This window comes from Mercenaria mercenaria, chromosome 8, assembly GCF_021730395.1.
Source record: "Mercenaria mercenaria strain notata chromosome 8, MADL_Memer_1, whole genome shotgun sequence".
In the NCBI taxonomy this organism is placed as follows: Eukaryota; Metazoa; Mollusca; class Bivalvia; order Venerida; family Veneridae; genus Mercenaria; species Mercenaria mercenaria.
Genome location: NC_069368.1, coordinates 17,302,258 through 17,323,294, shown reverse-complemented (window position 1 = coordinate 17,323,294; position 21,037 = coordinate 17,302,258). Strand labels below are relative to the sequence as shown.

The window sequence follows — 21,037 nt, the reverse complement described above, 5'->3', positions numbered from 1 at the left end:
CTTGACGTGGGATACTTTCACGTCTTAAAAAGCAAGCTTTTTGAATTGGCCTCTGGATTGGGTTACGTAGAATCACGTGCTTTGCCGAGACATATTTTCCCGAAATTGTTGCACCATGCTATGATGAAAATTTCCCCTGCTGTTGTTGCTGCAGCCTTTAGTGCTACTGGCATATATCCTTTTCACAGCTCAGTTGTAAAGCCCCTTTCAGCACCCCTTTCAAGCCACAAGGAAGACTCTGGTACTGATACTTGTCCTCCCTCTTCTCCTTCTCCGAGTGATAACAGGGCATCGGTCTCAAAGCAGGTAAACATGTTAGTTAGGGTTGGTATGGTTCCTGAATCTCTGGCAGAGATTTTCGTTGAACCGCCTCCCATAAAACAATCAAAGAGAAAAACGTACCATGAAGCACGTGTGATCGAGTCTGTTCCGCCCTTGAAAAAGCAGTGCATTTCAGAATTCGCAGGTAAAAAAAGCTCTAGCTCTAAACCTAGTCACGTTATAGATTCCATGCGTGAATCTAGTGAAGAACACTTCACAGATGCTATATGTGAAGTGTGCTTGACATCAAGGCCATTATTCTGGGTTGGGTGTGATGAATGTGGACGCCTGGCTGCACTACGAATGCCTGCCTAACAACGAAAAGATCGATGTTGATCTTAGCATTTTGACTAAGTCAAAATGGCTTTGTTTGCGATGCAGGGAAGAGTAGTTTTCTCATAGAATCTACACCAAAGAAGTGTAGGAAAAATTCATCACTGTCGTTGTATATACATACAAATAAGAATGGATACATATGGCATTAGAATACGTTTTTTAATCTTTGATTTTATAGTGACTCCATTTCTTTAAATGAAATGTACACAAAAAGGCACATACTAATGAAATTTCATCCTCATTTCTTTTGGTTTTCACATAATAAATGTGTAATGTTATAAATATTATACTCGCATATGCTTGTTTGTTCATTTTTAGCATTTTGATTTTTTTTCTCGGCCTTAGTTTAATAAATATAACATACCACCAGCATAGGTTCCCTTCACGACGAAATTTCACCTTTTCACGTATGCCGTGTTGATAGCTCACAAGACAACTAAGTCACGTGATGACGCACATCGACAACATGTTTCGATAAAAGGAGGATAACTTTATGTTTTTGCATAGGTAAATCGAAATGGTAAGTTCTTCTTGCTTTTTTAATAAGTTATATATGTACAAAATACCGCGAGCATAGGTTCCACCACTCTACTTCTTGAAATATATATTTAAACAATGCTTAATTGTTTATCGTTTTATCAACCTATCTATTTTATTTCATTTCTTTTTTAAATTTTGCTGTTTATATGGAAGCATCTCCTTTTTCTTTTAAGCTCGTGACTTACTCTTGATCCGAGGACTGCTAATTTAGATTTCTTTTAAAGCGAAATCGGACCGCGAACCCATTCTCTCTATTTATTTTTATCAAATCTATCATTATTATTATACCAGATTTATATTTGATTTAAATAACTTGTATGAACGATCCAGAGAGCAGTCATAGAGCCTACTCGGAATTTGAAGTTATTTATAATGGCGATTCCAGAATTAAATTTATGGGGGGAGGGGCGGTGTCGGACGGCAACCGAATCTTTTAATGACGGGTGGTGGGTTCCATCGGAAAATCATAATTATGGGTGGTGGGGTCCATCCAAAAATCATAATTATGGTGGTGGTCCTCAAAAAAAAACGTCTTTATGGGTGATGGGTTAATTGTAAAAATGTATAAAATATGGGTGGGTGGGTGTTTGATCACCTCTTTTAATTAATTACGGACGTTTTCCTTTCTTTTTAACTATAAGTTGCTACTTTAATGAACGCAATTTTGACATTACCGATCTAAGAAATATTATCTTTTTTGATAAATTTCTGTTCATTAAGCATTTCTTTTTTTTTTTTTTTTTTTTTTTCTGTCTCGTTCCCTTTGAATTTGAAGTCTTAGTCATGCTTTTAGCGTCCTTAATTAATCGCTGAAAGTATGTCAGTCAACATTTCCTGACGTAATAGAATCATTCTACCGATTATGTACTGTATCTCGCACTTGTGCAGAAGTCAATAAAATCCGTGGAGACTGATTGATACCTCACTTTTCCCGCCTTTCATTCACACTCGAGTATTCTGTCTGGCACGTGACGCGTATGAATAGTTTTTTGTTATGCCACGGACATAGTTTCAGAAATGAAATCGAGGCAGGCCGAAAGGAAAACATGCGTGAATTGAGTAAAAACCTTAGCATGAAGATCACTGTTCCCAAAAAGTCGATTTTTCCATGCACGAATAGATACTTAAAACAGGCGTACAGAATCGACGCGCAATTCCACACAAAATCGTATGTTAGTAAATAGTACCGATTTCATTATCCGCTGCCGACGTAAATATCATATCGTCATCATCTATATTAAGGACATACCTGACACAGGTATTTCAATATATTTGTGAAGCACTAGCCGATTCGGATTTGTTTACAAAAAATGCTAAGTCGCTAAGAAAACCCACATCAATATTCATTCACGTCTATAATTAATTATGGGAAGTCACTAATGTCGCACACAATCATATTTGAAATGTTTTCTTTACTAATACGTGGTCTAACATGTATCTGAACTATTTAAACTGTTGCACACGCAGTTTGTCTATTTTTCTTTCAAATTGTTCGGTTAAATCGCTTATATAAATCGCGAACATCAATTTCTTCTTTCTCAAAGCCAGCATCGTAAAAAGAAAACCTTTTTAAAACTTATTTTACGTTGAAGTAAAAAAAAAATTGACGTGCGAAATATTTCATATCTTTTCCGAAACATTACCTGTCTTTACTATTTCTTTCACAGTTAAACAGTATGTGGCCAAAAAAAATCACAAGTTGTTACTTTAGCGTTTAGCCATTTAAAGGCACTGACATCCAGATTTTTTCTTAAAGTTTGGGTCAGATTTTGAATATATGAACACGAGGTTGTGTTGCTAATCTGTTTCAGAATGCCAGATTAAGAGATAAAAACATGCTCGAGTCGGGAATCGAATACGGGCCGCCGCCGCGATAAAAATTTCCCTGGGGTCGTGACCAATACACCACGGAGGAATATTTAAATAAATATAAAGCTTTATGATTAAGGTAGTTTACCTCCAGTATCCCGTTATTTTGAATAAATCGCCAAAAAAAAAAAAAAAAAAAAGAAAAAAAAATCTGTGTTTCTGTAACATAATCTGTCATTAACTATTAAAACTTTCATGAGAAATTTAGCAATAATTTTCTGATATCTATTTTTTTGTTGTTGTCATACTTTCTGGGGATCAGTGCTTTTAAAACAAATTTAGTAAAACATATACTGCGTGCAATTATTTTGAAAACGGGCTAAATTTCCTTAACCCGCCGGCTTAGCTCAGATCCTCGGACGGGGCGTATGTTCTCCGTGACGATTAGATTAAAAACATTGTGTCTGAAATCACTCGTCCTCCACCTCTGATAATTAATGTGGGGAAGTTGACAGTTAGGCCTACTTGCGGAGAACAGGTACTGGTACAGAATCCAGGAACTCTGGTTAAGCTAACTGCCCGCCGTTACATGACTGAAATACTTTTGAAAAACGACGTTAAACCCAAAGCCAAACAAACAAAAACAAATTTCCATAAATCATGTCCAAAGAAATTACAAGCCTTGTCGGCGTCAGGGAGTGATACTAGTTTTAATGACTCAACACGATTCTTCCGAAACCATATTTCTGTAGAACCTGTGCTAGATCGATATATACATTTTCGTACATTGTTCGGCAGATGTTGAACACAACGTTAAGATGGAAACGGGAATAGTAACATAATGAAAATCCAGCTTACATATACGTAAATATCGGGCCATCGTATACAACGTAATGAATTTCTCCATAGAACCGGAAGCAGACGTTTCTTCTTCGTATTTTGGCGGGAAAACTGCATTGTCTTCCATGATGCTCCTTCGGAAATGACCGTGTGCTTATGGAAAATTACGTGTTGGCGTTATATTTTCGCGTCACCAGAAACGTTAAGTACTATGTTGAAACTTTCATGTAATTGTAAACAAAATGCACTACAACAAAATGAAAATGCATGCTTTAGAGCTCGAATTTTTATATTGTGCCTGTACGTCCATGACAGACTCTGAAATGTCTGTATTTATACTATTTTTCATTCGAGTTTCAGTGACAGAAAAAATAATATAAGAATAATGCCCATGTGTTCTCAAAATAACGAGACGTTCGCACGCACATTTGTTGTATTTTTTTAGAAATCACCTTGTTTTTTGTGTTTGTTTCTTTCTATTTTCTTATTTATTTATTTAATTTATTTATTTATGTTTCATTTTGAGGTGGCCTGTCTCTAATTCCCCCAAGAATTAACATAGTACAATAACAAACACAGTCTTTTCAAATATTAACTCGGGCATTTTAATTTTGAGTTAACCCCTAGTTTATTGCGCTACGGGCGCCGCCATATTGGAAAGTCGACGTAACGTCATATAGCATTACGGTCTATGGGGAAAAAAGAAAAATCCAAGATTATTTCTTTAATATACACTTTATTGAAAAAATGAAAAAAGGTCTAGAGATATTGATGTATGGGATATAAATATGTTTTTTGGACGATTTTACCGATACTGATAATTCAGAAACGAGGTAAACGTAATAGGTGGAACAGACTTTAATAAGTTATATGCACTGTTTCAAAATTAAATATAATTATTTAAATACCTAAATATCCGCCATATCGGGCATGCATTCGTATTCACTAAGTCATAGAAATTTGACCTTTAATGTGGCAAAAGAATATGCTTTACATGCTTTCATTTTTCGTTTGATCCTGTGCAAGAAGAATTGAGAAAATGTTGATTAATGACCTCATTTAATCATATTAAAAGTATGAACGGGACTAATAAGGTATATCTTATTTTTGCATGTATTTACATGTGTGTAAATGAAATTAAAAATTATTCAGTTACCATCGAGACCATTTCAAAATGTATTTAACCTACACAAGTGTCAGCACTATTACGTCTTCAGGTTAAAAATACGGTTTAAGTTTAAGACTTTCATTTTCCTAAAATTTCATCAGAAACGAGTTTCGTACTGGAAGGTTCGGTGTATGACTTAAGTTGTCATGGTAACTTTTGATACTTAAAATATCTCATGATGGAAATGCTATCAAAATGTCAGTCTAACTATTTCTCACAGATATGCCATGTGAATTCATACCGAAATGGCAATGGAATCATTATGCTTAAAAAAGCAAGAAACAAGCAACTTGAAACTACTTGTACTTTAACTCACCCTTATGATAGTACAACTGTTTTGATTTGACTGCTTAGTGTCTTTATATTCGTATGACGTCTATATATGTGACTTTTTCTCCTTAATCATTGTCGGTAAAATGTCAGCCTGGTCTATATCTTCATAATCCTTTATATTATTTAACCAGCTTACTCGAAATGATCGTGCAAGTAGAGATTACATCTTGTTTATGACTCAAAACGGAATCAGGTCAACGTGCCTTTTCTAGTTCATACGCTAATTAGTGTTGCGTTGTTTTATCAGCTAGGACATATGTTTACATACAGGATCGCATCGTATAAATCAAATCCATTCTATCTAATGAATGGCCATGACAAATGAGAAACCATGATTTACATTGGCGTTATCAATGGTTCAATGGTCAATGTTCTGTAGTAGTAACCGATAAATAACGATTAATGTTGATTCTATATGTGTATGGAAAGTGTGCATTAAACTGGACAGATCAAAATTAATTAGATCGTTAAGAAGACTATTTATAGCTTAGAACGCAAATAAGCAAATGCTGAAGCGGTACTGTTAATCCCTTTCAGGAGAAGTTTAAATGAAATGTGCAGTCCCCTATCACCGGCTAAAGCTGAACTATATCATCTATAAACATGAAACGAACTCCAAGATACAAAAGAAGCAGACACATGATAAAGATATTTCCTAGATTTCGCAGACAGGTTTTCTTTTATTCACCCCAGATGTATTTCATTGTAATTCCAGTGGTCTTTATGGGTTTAATCTCTTTTTATGCAGGATTCATGAAACTTTGCATGCATCATAAATCAAATTGCTATTCGTTAAGCGTGTAGACAAACTACTGCAATCGAGTACTCACCGAGTCTCAGTTACTGTAAATAATACACAGATTCGAAAGTATTTAGACAGAAAATACTTATTTATTCCATGCATGTATTTTGGTCTTAATTTTTCTCGAATTCAGACTACTATTGCTGGTGAACTATTCTAACTGATGCATTTGTAATTACATTAATTTTACTCTATAAACTGGTTTGAGAGAGATGTTCGTGGATATTTATCTATCTTTGATATGGTAATTAAACTCAAGAATTTGAAAATGAACAAACGGTTATGTGCTAGTTAACATCAAAAATATTCTGAGACAATCTTTGTTGTAACGAATGTGGTGGAGCAATATTTTGTAACTGTTCTAGGGAAAAATATACAGACCCACGCAAGCCCCGTGCTTATAACTAATCAAGAGAAAATAATTGAAAAGGACAAGCTTTAAGAAAATGCATGAAATGGAAGTTATCCAATTTGAATCACAAATATGTTACTACTTGGCACAGACTTCATAGGATTTGAACACAGAATAAGGATATGTATTCAAATATAATAAAGTCAAATATCTGTTTTGTAATAACTGCTGTCGCAAGACCGCAAAAAGCAGCGACTATCATTGTCATAGAAGTCAAATTTGTTAGCACCCTTATATCTACGATTTATATTAATAACATTCATTAAAGCCCTTTCCCTTAAACAACACCTACAAAAATAAATATGATAGATACAGTTAAATTTCATAATTATTCTAATTTTCAAATAACGTTATGTATCTAAACATCAGCCTTATATACCTATTGTAAAGGCATTTGGATACCTAAAAAGTTTAAAGTTTGTTAAAAATTGATGAAATGCAAATGTTTTCTTTGGTGCAAAAGAGAATTGAAAGATCTGGAAAATCCTCTTTGACAATGGTTCAGTAAAACAGTAATTTCATTGGCTTTTAGCGTATTTTTCGAATACTTGTTCTTATCTGAAGACAACCAATTATTGCAGACAATAAAATAAGTAAACACATTTTATTTTAAGGTAATTATTTTTTGATAAGCGAGTTATGTTTTTTTTAGTAAATGTTATATGTACATATTCCGTTTATTTATTTCCTGCAACATCAACAAAGTACGAGAAAAAAAGATAGGTTTCTCTCCGAATGTACTTCTTTTGACAGAACTGTGAAACGTGTTTGGCAGGTGATAACGGCCATTGAAACACGAGATTTAACTTGCATTATGGGAAATCACATGTAATCGATTAATCTGATCCGATTAATATTTTATTTCTGTCTGAAATTCAAAAGAATCCAAACAATAGCTGCGAAACAAACGCGGCTGCATTATTATTTATCATTATTATTTTTTTATATTTATATTTAGATTTATATAGCGCCCTTTTCATGATCAATTTCACGTTCAAAGGCACTTTACATAGTTCAAAAACATTTAGTCTGTCTTCGGAAGGGAAAAGGAATTACGAGCTATATTACAGCAGCCATCCGTCTAGCAAATGTTTGTGTTTATGTGAGTATTTTGTATTATTATTGAAAATGAAAAAAAAAAACTGTGATGAAAACGGTTTTAAAATGTTAAATATTATGAAGGAGTGCCTTAACTCTCATGAACAGACTCAATCAAACCGAGTCTATTATTCTTCTTGGTTGCATTCTTTGCTTTCAAGGGATCTTTTTATAGATTTTATTTGCTATATTTAGACATAAAAATGAACACTGAGATGACATGTAAATATCTAGTCATATGAGTAAAGCTCTAGTTTACGCTAAACATGTTTAATTACGAAGCAACTGTAGATTTGAAGGGTATTGATATAAGTAACTCTTATCTTATTCATCAAATTTAAATTAATAAAATATGAAAGCGAACTTTGATATAAAAAGTATTGTGCACTTCATTCAATTTTGACCTTAGGACTTTTACGGCAGATATTTATCCATTCCTAAACTTCCATCATTTCAAAAGAATAAAATTAAAATTTATCAAACATTTCATCATAATGCTATATCGATTTAAACGGCCCAGCTTGCGATCAGAAATTGATTTCTTTGAAATGTTTATTATAAAGCCTTCCTTTTGCTAAAAATTTAAAACAGCTGCTACAAAAAGATGCAAAACGTCAGTTGTGAATTGTATCACCAATCATTCAGCTAAACAGACATGAATGATGCACTTGCAAATGATATAGCTGAAATGAAACACAGCGCGCCAAATTCTTCGCAGACGAGTGTTAATACTCGGGTATTGTTATTTTTTTATTGTTACAACTTCTTATTTAAATTAGATATCATTACAGAGAAGACAGCATTGAATAATCGTTTTAGAACTTTTTTTAAATTAATGAATTCCTGAAGAAAAAAAGCTGATCAATCTTTTTGGAATATTTTCAGTTCTACCTGCGCATGTCTGTAATATTAAATATCTGAAGTTTTACGTCATGTGTGCAACTCAAAAAGCACGAGTAGTTTCATATTTTGATACATTCACACCATTTAAAATGTGAAATGTTTTTTTTCTTCAATTCATTTAATATATTTACGATTTCTTTAACAATAACAGGAAAAAAGACAATCGACAAATAATGTGTATATATTATACATGATACATGATTACCCTCACAATCAGGAACAAGAGCATTGAATATAATACATACATTATTATTCTCTAAACTTAGAAAAAGACAACCAACAATGGTGCAATTGTCCTCTATACACTACCGGTAACCAGAAAAAACGAAAATCATACGATTGCGCCTCCTGAAAACAACTTCGAATATAACAACCGAAAGTGACACAATACCCTTTCACCCATACTCGGAACTAGACTACCGACAATTAAACCGTTAACCCCACCCTCTAAACACTACCGGGAACCAGACAACAGGCAATGATACGGCTGCCCCCACAACACTACCGGGGACCAGACAACTGGTAATGGTACGATTGCCCTCTCAACACAACTGGGAACCAGACAACTGGCAATTGTACGATTGCCCTTTCAACACTACCGGGAACCAGACAACTGACAATGATACGACTGCCCTCTCAACACTACCGGGGACCAGACAACTGGCAATGGTACGACTGTCGTCTCAACACTACCGGGAACCAGACAGCTGGTAATGATACGACTGCCCTCTCAACACTACCGGGAACAAAACAACTGACAATGATACGACTGCCCTCTCAACACTACCGGGAACAAGACAAATGGCAATGATTCGACCGCCCTCTCAACACTACCGGGAACCAGACAACTGGCAATGATACGACTGCCCACTCAACACAACTGGGAATCAGACAACGGGCAATGATACGACTGTCGTCTCAACATTACCGGGAACCAGTCAGCTGGCAATGATACGACTGCCCTCTGAACACTACCGGGAACCATACAATTGGAAATGTATGTGTCAGCAGCTCTAAAGAATAGAAACAGTAGAAACCTGTAGCAAATGTTGACACTTTAAGACATCAACTAGATGTGTTTCATAGGCAACTGGCGTCCCCCTTCCTACACTGTACTTGGTTTCATAACTCTATGTGAAATACTTTTTAAGATAACTGCAACATAAACTTTTAAAGCACTTGATGTTTATTACTAAGTCAAGGTCCATAACTCTGGTCAGGCTCAGTAAAAAGAAAGACAAACAAAAAACACAAAAAACACCAGGTGCACACTACAAGCTATGTAGCATTTCTCAATTATTTTATGACTCTAGGTCAAATTCTTTCTGTGATACATGTGACACAAACTTTATGCCCTTAATGCATATTCTGACTTAGTCAAGGGCCATAACTCTCTGGTCCTGTGAGGTAAAATCCAAAACAAAACTCAGATGTACAAATTCACATGCTGAATAATATTCCTACTTGCTTTCATAAACCAATGTGAAACATTTTAGGATATATGCAACACAAGCGTTTAAGAATTTAATGTGTAGTTTTTACTAAGTCAATGACCATAACTCTGGTTTGGTCGAGTGAAATCTAAAACAAAAACAATAAAAAAAAAACAGATGCACAATTTCACATGCTAAATAGTAATCCTACGGTGTTTTACGATTGTTAGTCAAATAATCTTTTCGGGGGCAGGCGACAAAAACGTCCATGCCCTTTTATGCATACTTTTAACTAAGCCAGGGACCATAACTTTGTCTGGCTGAGTAAACTCTAAAGCACAACCTTAGGTGCAAAACTTCACATGCTGAATAATATATCTATATTGCTTCATAATCCTAGGTCAAATACTTTTTAGATACCTTCGACATAAACGTTAACGCCATTTTATGAATACTCATGACTAAGTCAAGTGCCAAAAAATCTGGTCTGGCTGTATGAAATCCAAATTAAATCAAAGCCCTGAAATCAAAAGACAATACATCACGTAATGTATAAATGTCAATCTAAAAACTACATGTTTATTCATAAATACACATCAAAGAAGAAGACATTATTATCAATCTCAGATTTTAAGTGTGTAACAAAACATATCTGAAATGGATAGCACAAGTATATTTTGGCATAATACAAGATATATCAGACAAGAGTGTGTATGGAACAAAAGCAAATCACATTGTCAAAGTCGTTCAGACATCTAGACTTTCAGGGTGAAAGTGTAAGGACTGTAAGGAATTGTTAAACTGTTGATCCCTTTGCTGCAAATTGAATTGAACGCTCTGCGAAGTATCCCTAGGGAATGTTTCAGAGAATGTAATTTCATGTTCGTAGAGCAAATTTGTTCAAAGACTTTTTTGTTTTTAGCTAACAACAGCCATCAAGTTAATTAATTACAGTTTTGTGGAAAAACATACCTTTTGTTTGAAATTTGTTTTATTCAATTTAAAGAGTTTATAACATCATAATGTACTTACTTTTCCTATTTATTTCCCGTTACAACGGCGGTGCACGAGCATTATATGATTTTCTCGTATCTAACGATTTACTTGACAGAGCTGCAAACTATGGAATGCGTTTACCAGGGATGTAGCTGCCGATTAACTGATATTTAATGTCCGTTCAAACACGAGATTTAACTTAAGTAATGGGAAATTGCATGCAAACATTTCAACTGATCCGGTTTATATTTAAATTCATTCTTAAAATTAAACAAAAGAATGTAGCAATTTCCTGAGAAAGAATACGGCCGCACCGTTCGGTCACAAAAGATCATTATTTATATTATGTTAGAGTAGCAACAACTTTTAACAACGACAAAATGACTTTTATTCAAAAACAACCTGACTGATAAAGAAAAATGCCTAAATATAATACAATCAATCAGGTACAGGGTTATTAATAAAAAATTTTGAATGAATGAAAGCAGTTATTTCATTGACCAAAAAAACAACAACATATCTTATTGTAATTAAAAGGATAATAAAGACTGCTAGGAAGAAGATCTGCACAGGAAGAAACAAATGTTATCTTTATTGATGTGTAAGTATGGAGGTGTGGTGGAGGATACGTTTGTGAATAGGTGAACACTGCAAATATAGTCTGATTGAGAGAGTAATGTAAAATATTGTTATACCCACAAATTTCTGTCTCAAATATAGCATGTAATTAACTAACGAATACAAAACCCGAATTTAACTCCCATCGGATACGGTGGAAATGACGTAAAGATGGTTCCTTGATGCGTCAAACAGTTCACAGTTTAACGAGTTTTTTTGTTTTTAATCTAAATTTATAGTCAATTTTGACTGATATAAAAGAAATAGGTATATCAACGTTCAAGAAATTAAAGGTCGTAATTCTTATTTAACACCTTTTATGACTTATACATTTTCGGAAACTGCATTGAAAAGGCCATAATCTAAACATAAAATCATAATTTTGTGTCCCTGTTAATTGAAACCGACCCATGTTTCGGTCATTGGTTTATGAGTAAGGTCGTATCTGCCATTTACGACCATTTCAGATTGAATATTATGTGCTTTTAGATATAACAATTATATAGTAAGTAGGTTGAAAGAAGCAGATACGTCCTTTCGTTAATGACATTTGCAAAAAGGCGTATGTACAATTTCTGTCAGTACTTAAAAGCTTCGCCATCGGCTTGCAAAATGAGTTGGTGAGAACCTGTAAAAAAATATACACTGTCATTTTTCTTGAAAGAGCTGTTTTTTTTTTTTAATAACGACATTTAATTTCTGGAACTTCGGTAGGATTATAATTAAAGGCTCATTAATGCAATACCTTGACTGGCAAAAATGCATTCGGCTCTCGTGGATTTTGCCAGGTCGGATCACACTTGGCGCAAGCGCCTCTTGGAATCAGAACCTAGCAAACTCCAGTCGACTCGAATACAGCCCTGCAAATCAAGGTACTGTTATGATGACCCTATTACATGTCGGTGTATTTGCTCGTAACAAACTTACCCAAGTAGGTCTATTAAAATTTGATGATTCTGCTTATGATTATTTATTGCAGTGAAATTGTTTCGATTTATCCAAAACAAATTTAATATGCTGTTTACTTCATTTATCAATCTACATTCATTTTACCGTCACTTAATACAGCTGTACACATTTTAGAGTTAGTTCATCATCTCAAAGAGAGAGAATATGCGTTTTAATAATAATGAAGATTGAGTATCTACCTAAATTGCCGTAAATCAAATATATTGCTGTGCTTTTACTAGATTTGATAATATATTTTAAAAAAATCGTGGACCGTTTCAATTATTTCAAGAATTTTGCATGTTCGCATTACTGTCTGATAAAGCATTATGATCAAAAATCCAGCTCAAATATCTGCGTTCTTTGACACTACATAAACAGAAGGTACCGGGCTTTGGATGCTTCTTCAACAACATGCTTGCGTTTTGAAATTGTTTTAAAAGGTGACTCCTGAGTATTGGGCTTGATCAATGTCCTCTTATAATTGAAATTTTTGTAGCTATTTAGATCTCTAGCTCCGAAAACAATTACTTTTGTCTTGGTTGAATTTACATTAAGACGCCATATTGTTACGTTAGTCAGTATAAATGTTCAAACAATTAAGAAAATCGTCTTCAGAGTCAGATACAAGAATGGTATAATCTTCTTGTTGTTGTTAATGAAAACGAAACGGTAACTACAAAACGAAGTGAAAATTGATTGTCTCGGCAACACGTTTTGACACATGACATGAATGGTTTTCCCTATAGCAGGACATAATCAAGCCCGGGGTGTCTGAACACATTACACTATTATCCAAACGGCTAATAGCGGTTTTGAACTGTTATGAAATATTGTTTTAGCACAGTGTATAATTAGCACAGTGTTTAATTTTAACTACATTTTTACATTTCACATCACACATAGAATATGCAAGTGTGCTTCTTAAGTAACCAGTACCACAAGGAAGAGTATGTGAAAACGCATATTCAATTCCCTACGATTGTACTTTCCAAATTAGTAAATCAAATACAGTCTTACATCCATCTGAATTTTCTATTCTCTACTATAATTGTACTTTAGAGTTCTCTGTTTGTAGTAGCAAATGATCAATAAACCAGAACATTAAATACAAATCATATTACACTCTAAAACCATTCTGTCCTTCAGTTTTGTATTTTAAAATTAAAGTCTTTCGTTCATTTAAAAGCAAAAAAAAAAAAAATAAATAAATAAAAAAAAAAAAAAAATAGATAAATAACTGAACTTAACTAGTTTCAAAACTGCTTTTTTATGTATTTGTGTATAGATGCTGTTATATGGACACAGCGACAATTGATTAATAATAGTCTTTATATTACTTATAATTCGAAAACATCACTTTGATGAGTGTATAATAAATCTACATGTTCAAGAATTGCACAAGTGTATCTGCAAATCAGGCATTATCACTTAAAAATGAATAAAATTAAAATATCACATTTATTACATAAAAAACAATTACCTTCACGGCTTTATAATCCACATACGCTATTAAAGTTAAACGAACAAACTCATCCTTGTCTATAAATCAAAGAAATGAACAATTCGTCAACTAATGATAAACAATACAATTAGGAAGGAAAGTAATTCCCTTTATGAGTTTTCATTCACACATGCGATTCAATGTTATTTAAAAATTTCATATATTTACCACAAATCAAACATTGATTACAAAAAAAAAATCGAATAAAAATCCGTCTTAATACACTTGCAATATTCGATATAATTATGATAAAAAAACTAACATTTTTCTGATTAACATCCCATTTATTCGCTTATTCTTAACTGCAAAAGTTCATTTGAAAATTAATATCCAAAGCATCGTGAACGCACAGAAGTAAAATACTCCAAACAATAAACTGCCTCTCCAATACAGCCCGCTATCTGAAATATGTTCCAAATAACAGTCCCGTATCTTTCCTCATTACTCCAATGTTTTGCAAATATTGATTCGTTCGCCACCAAATTACAAAGACGTGGTATATAGACAAAATGAAAATATTAAATACAGTTTTTAAAAAGAGGATAGGAGTAATTGTGCGTGCTAAGATTGCACGCTGTGATTAATTTGGAAAGAAATACCCTATTTTATTCGTTTTCTCAAGACGAGCAATCATAAAGCGGACGCCGGACTAATATTGTTGTCCATGTTGCGACTGTAATGATTATATCCTACACAAATTGAAGCCACTGTTACGGGGTAACGTAGTATTTTCGAGAACATTTTAGAGAGTACAGCGCCGCACGTGATGTTACGGTCACGTCAGATATATTATTTTTATGCTTACTAGGAAACGTTATACGTGTTTGGTGAATGACTGCTTTATTTCTAAAAACAACTGACATAAGCATTGCTTCGGGCGATGAACGATGTAAAACAAAACTTTTTTGTAAGACCCATAAATGGAATTTGTAAGTTATTAGCATGAGCAAATTCTTCAATGAACTGTGTTTTTATTGACAACGGGTCCTTGTACTATATCAAGACTATAACTAAGTGCAGCAAAATATTTGCTTTGGTAGTACTAAACACTGGATTCATTTGTACTGAGCTTTGGTATTATAGCAATAATTAATGACAAATATCTGTAACAACGTAATAGAAAAAAATGTGTTTGTCATCAATGTTGACTTCATTTCAAAGTCATCTCCTAACAAAATTAAGGACCGCGTGGGAAACAATAACATACCCAAGTGAGTAACATATGGTACTCAACAGACGCGTCTATATGGCATGTCATTTTACCATATATTCAGTGACTACCAGAAATATATAAAATATCTCTTTAGGTTTAAGCTAAAGGGATATACTTTAAATACCAACAGATAGCATTATTTATTTGTGTCATAGCACTACAACTGTAAGTGCTAACTGTATCCAATCTCTTTGGAACATATTTCTTATCGTTGAAGTATTATCTATTTAGCTACAGATAAAGAGAGACTTTTTATTGAAAGAAAAATAGCAACTGAAGCTAAAAATACAAGTGTTTTAATGCAGCTCTGTATGCTACTCTTTATTTGAAAGAGAAAGCTTGTGAACGCATAGCAGAATTTTTCTAAAGAGAGGATAGGAAAAGTAACTTTAAGTAACAAAAATAACTGATCACAATACAAACTGAATTTTGGATAAATCAGAAACGTTCAAAGTTATTAGCATTCGCGCGCGTCATGGCATAAGGAACAGTTGTTATTTTCCCCGTCTGCTGAATGAAAAGAGATATCTCTGTGGCAAATACAGCTAAAATTTAAAGCTTGTCTGATTGTCGCATACTGTTATCGCTACAATAAAGAAATATATCTCTCTGGAAAAAGGGCTGTCCGTCACAAAACAAGCAAAGCATTTTAATAAATTAAATACTGCTATCTCATCTCAAACAAAAGTGGTATCGCTGTAAAATAAAATTTCCCCTGTAGTCGCTGAATAAATATATACAGGCTTACCATATTCTTTTAGAGAGTATGTTATCACATTGACTATAACTTAGAAAGTGATTGTGTACTCATTGAAATATCAGGACTGCTAATGTATGTACGCACGTAACTTCAGTTTACCCTCTTTCATCAACCGTTTGCAGTATGTTTTATGAGTACATATGCTCTGAACACATTTACACAAACCCTCAATTCCACGTTGAGTGTTGTATTGGCGTTAAGCTATGGATATATGACCCTTGTTGTGTATTGTCTGCAATGAAATTGGTCTAATAGCCTAGGTGACTATAATGTCTTATACTAGATGAATATTATATGATAAAGTACAAAAATTGTAGAATCTATATATATCAAAGGTGTAATTTTCCTCCGGCTACCTAGCCATTATGATTTGAGTATACTAAACCAAGGATCAGGCAACAGTGACTCAACAGTGTAAACTAACAGCATACAACTGATGATATTCAGCTTAACATGGCATACTAGTAGGCTGGAACTGCTATACTTGACCAGTCTTTTTGATAATTCGATGCTGCAATATTTCTATTTTGCCATCGACCCTGTGAGAAGCTGTGTTAAGAAGGTACAGGGCTAAACTGTATATATAATCCTATCCTTGGAGAGTCTATTTTAGTTGCTGGATATCTAGCTCCTATTCAAATTCAGTCAGTCATTTGCTATTTAAGAAGACTTTCCTATTTAAATTAAGTCAGTCATTTGCTATTTAAGAAAACGTTTTCCTATTTAAATTAAGTCAGTCATTTGCTATTCAAGAAGACGTTTTCCTATTTAGATTAAGTCAGTCATTTGTTATTTAAAAAAAGACGTTTCTGACTGGTCGAAAATTGTATAGACTATTAAATGAGCATAACGATGCGTGGATGCGAAAAATGTCTAAGTTCATAAATTAAATAAGAAAGCACTTGGACTTCTTTCGCATTCACCTCTCGATATGCTCTAACGTTTGATTTGTTCATTATAAACCTAAAATAACGTGAGTGATACCGGGATCCAGTGACCACTCTCAGCTATTAAAAAATTAAAATCTTATCAACTATTAGTAAAGCAATGATAAAAGGGGTTTCTTTTATATTACAATATCAATACAGCTCAGTTAGTCATTGTGTAATTGTGACAGCAAGCAATCCTGATTTCTTATACTTTCACAATATTTGTCATCAGACTATTTTACTGAAAATGTTTGAATTATCCAATATTAAGGTCACTGCTTATAAGATATATGCACTGTTTCAAAATTAAATATATTTAAATATGTAAAAATCCGCTAAATCGGACATGCACTCGTGTTCACTAAGTCATAGAAATTTGACCTTTAATGTGGCTAAGGAATGTGCTTTATAATTATTCTTCCATTTTCCGTTTGATCCTGTGTTGCAAGTAGAATTGAGACCATGTTGAATAATCATTTAATCATCATGATAAAAGTATGAGCGAGATTAATAAGGTATATATATATTTTTTGCATAAAATGAAATTTAAAAATATTCAATTACCAACGAGACCATTTCAAATTGTATTTAACCTACAAGTGTGAGCACTATTACGTCTTCAGGTCAAAATGAGGTAATTTTATTTTCCTAAAATTTCTTCAGAAACGAGTTTCGTACTTGAAGGTTCGGTGTATAGCTTAAGTTGTCATGATGAATTTTGATACTTCATAACTCATGAAGGAGATGCTATCAAAACGTCAGTCTAACTATTCTCACAGACCTACCATGTGAATTCAGCACGAAATGACAATGGAATTAAGACAAAGTGATTAACAAAGCAAGAAACAAGCAACTTGGAACTACATTTACTTTAACTCACCCTTATGATACTACAACTGTTTTGATTTGACTGCTTAGTGACTGTATATTCTTATGACGTCTATATATGTGACTTTTTCTCCTTAATCATTTTCGGTAAATTGTCAGCCTGGTCTATATCTTCATTATCCTTTATGTTATTTAACCAGCTTACTCGAGATGATCGGGCAAGTAGCGATTACATATTGTTTATGACTCAGAACAGAAGAGAATAGAATCAGGTCAACGTGCCTTTTCTAGTTCATACGCTAATTAGTGTTGCGTTGTTTTATCAGCCAGGACATATGTTAACATACAGGATCAAATCCAATCTATCTAATGAATGGCCGTGACAAATGAGAAACCATGATTTACATTGGCGTTATCAATGGTTCAATGGTCAATGTTCTGTAGTAGTAACCGATAAATAAGGATTAATGTTGATTCTATATGTGTATGGAAAGTGTGCATTAAACTGGACAGATCAAAATTAATTAGATCGTTAAGAAGACTATTTATAGCATAGAACGCAATTAAGCAAAATACCTGCTGAAGCGGTAGTATTCATCCCGTTCATGAGAAGTAATGAAATGTACAACACCCTTCGCGCCCCCTATCACGGCTAGACTGGAACTATATCATCTATAAACATGAAATGAACTTCAAGATACAAAAGAAGCAGACACATGATAAAGAGTGTTTCTAGATTTTGCAGACTGTCTTTCTTTTATTCACCACAGATATATTGCATTGTGATTCCAGTGGTTGTAATGGATTTTATCTCTTTTCTGCAGGATCCATGAAACTTTGCATGCTTCATAAATCAAACTGCTATTCGTAAAGCGTGTAGACAACCTACTGCAATCGAACACTTTGCTCTTATAATGATCAATTGTTTTTGTGAAACTGAGTTTCAGTCACTCTAAATAGACATACAGACTGGAAAGTATTTAGACAGAAAATACTTGTTTATTCCATGCATGTATATTGTCTTAATGCTTCCCTAATTCAAAGATAACTGTTGCATATAAAATATTCTAACTGATGCTTGTAATTACACTAATCTATGAAGTATTTTGAGAGAGATGTTCGTGGATGTTTATCTATCTTTGATATGGTAAATAAACTGAAGGATTTGAAAATGAACACACAGTAAGGTGCTAACATCAAATATATACTGAGAATATCTTTGTTGTAACGAAGGTCGTGGAGCAATGTTTTGTAACTGTTCTACAGGGAGAAACAAACAGACCCGCGCAAACCTCGTGCTTATAACTAATCAAGAAAACTTAAATTGAAAAGGACATGTTTGAGAAAAATGCATGAAATGTAAATTATTCATTTTACATCACAAATATATTTCACTACTCGGTATAGAGCTCATAGGATTTGGGATAGGAAATAAAACAGAATAAAGTTATGTTTTTAAATATAATAATGTCAAGTACTTGTTTTGTAATAACTGGTGTTGCAAGACCACAAACAAGCAGCGATTATCATTGTCATAGAAGTCAAATTTGTTATCACCCTTATGTATACGATTTATATTAATAACATTCAATAATGCGCATTCCCTTTAACATCACCTACAAAACTAAATATTATGGTTCCGATTTGGTAAGGGGGGGGGGGGGGTCGCAGTTAGGTGTCTGCGCAAAATGTTTTTTGATTTTCTCTATATTTTATGACAATATACCTACATGTATTAAGTTTCATTCACAAGTGGTACTGTTATCATATTTGACTTACTTTTATAGAAATTAACATTTAAAGTGGGTGGGGTAATTTGACATGTAACCAGCCAGGAACACTATCTCCGCCGCGTTTTTAAAAATGGTTCAAACTTTTTACCTGAAACTTTCGTGATAAAATAAGTATGCAATGGACATTTACACAACATGTTGCGTTTTAAATTGTCTTGAATACTTTCTTCAACACAGAGCCACAAGTGGCCTAATCAAATTTACTGATTTTCAATGGACGAACTTCACCAAAAATCTAAAACATTTTTTATTAGTTGAGATATTTAGGTGTTATTTTCAAAAACACATATTTTCACCTTGTGACACGCCTAGCTCAGAAAGTATTTGATATAGAATGTGTCTGTAGGACACATGGTGTGCCCCCACTGGTACATTTGTCACAAATAAGGGGCAATAATTCAATGATTCATGTTTGCAGTTTTAAGGGGATATAGCCTCAACAAACATTTTATACAAAGGATTCATCATTCTATCCCATATACCTCTTGAACTATGAGCATCACAAACAAAACATCCACTATTTTGGATATTTTAAGGGCAATAACTCTGTAATAAGCGCTAAGGTTCTCAAGAAGAATGCCAAGTGTGCAAGGTCACATCATAATCAAGACTCATGCAGTGCTTCATGAATTTACATCGAACTTTCTGAGTCAGGCACGTCATTAGGTAAAATGTGCATTTTGAACCATTTCAGAGGCCATAACTCTGGAAATAGGAGCCAGAAGACAAATAGGAGGTTCACAAGTTCATATCATGCAGACTCATGCATGGTTTCATCAATTTATATGTAATACTTTCTGAGCTAGGCGCACAACAAGGTGAAAATGTCCATTTTTGACTATTTCAGGGGCCATAACTCTAGAAATAGGGGGCGGAGTCAGGCGAAAAATAGAAGATGCTCAAGTTCATATCACAATAATGATTCATGCAAGGTTTCATCAATTTATATGAAATACTTTTTTGCGCTATCCACATCACAACGTGAAAATGTGCATTTTTGACTATTTCAGGGGCCAAAACTCTGGAAAAAGAATGTAGAGACCGTAGAAAAATAAAAAGGTGCGCAAGTTCATATCATGGTTAAGATTCATGCAAGGTTTCATCAATCTATATTAAATACTTTCTGAGCTAGGCGTGTCACAAGGTAAAAATATGTGTTTTTGACTATGTCAGGGGCCATAATTCTGGAAAGAAGGGGCGGAGCCAGACAAAAAATAAAAGGTACGCAAGTACATATCACGATAAAAACTCATGCAATTTTTCATCAATTTATATCAAATACTTCTTGAGCTAGGTGCGTCAAGAACTTCGGGCGATGGACGGACGCTCAGACACACGGATGCACGGACAAGACCAAATCTATATGCCCCCACCACTCATACGGGCATAATTAAGATAGAAGTAGATAATCTGAGGCCATTTCTTGAACTGCAAATTATTATTCTATAGTTGT

At 33.8% G+C, this 21,037-nt stretch overlaps 1 protein-coding gene across 2 annotated transcripts in view; it reads right to left on the bottom strand.

Moving 5' to 3' along the window:
- LOC123522964 (zwei Ig domain protein zig-8-like) overlaps positions 1-21,037 on the bottom strand; it is a 181,432-nt gene that overhangs the window by 140,667 nt on the left and 19,728 nt on the right. Inside the window, exon 1 of one of the 2 annotated variants that reach the window (XM_045300510.2) lies at positions 14,041-14,450. The exons of the other annotated variant lie outside the window; for it this stretch is intronic. The gene's annotated coding sequence lies outside the window, so the exon portion shown is untranslated. Of the gene's footprint in view, positions 1-14,040; positions 14,451-21,037 lie in introns of those variants that run through there. 2 annotated transcript variants of the gene reach the window in all.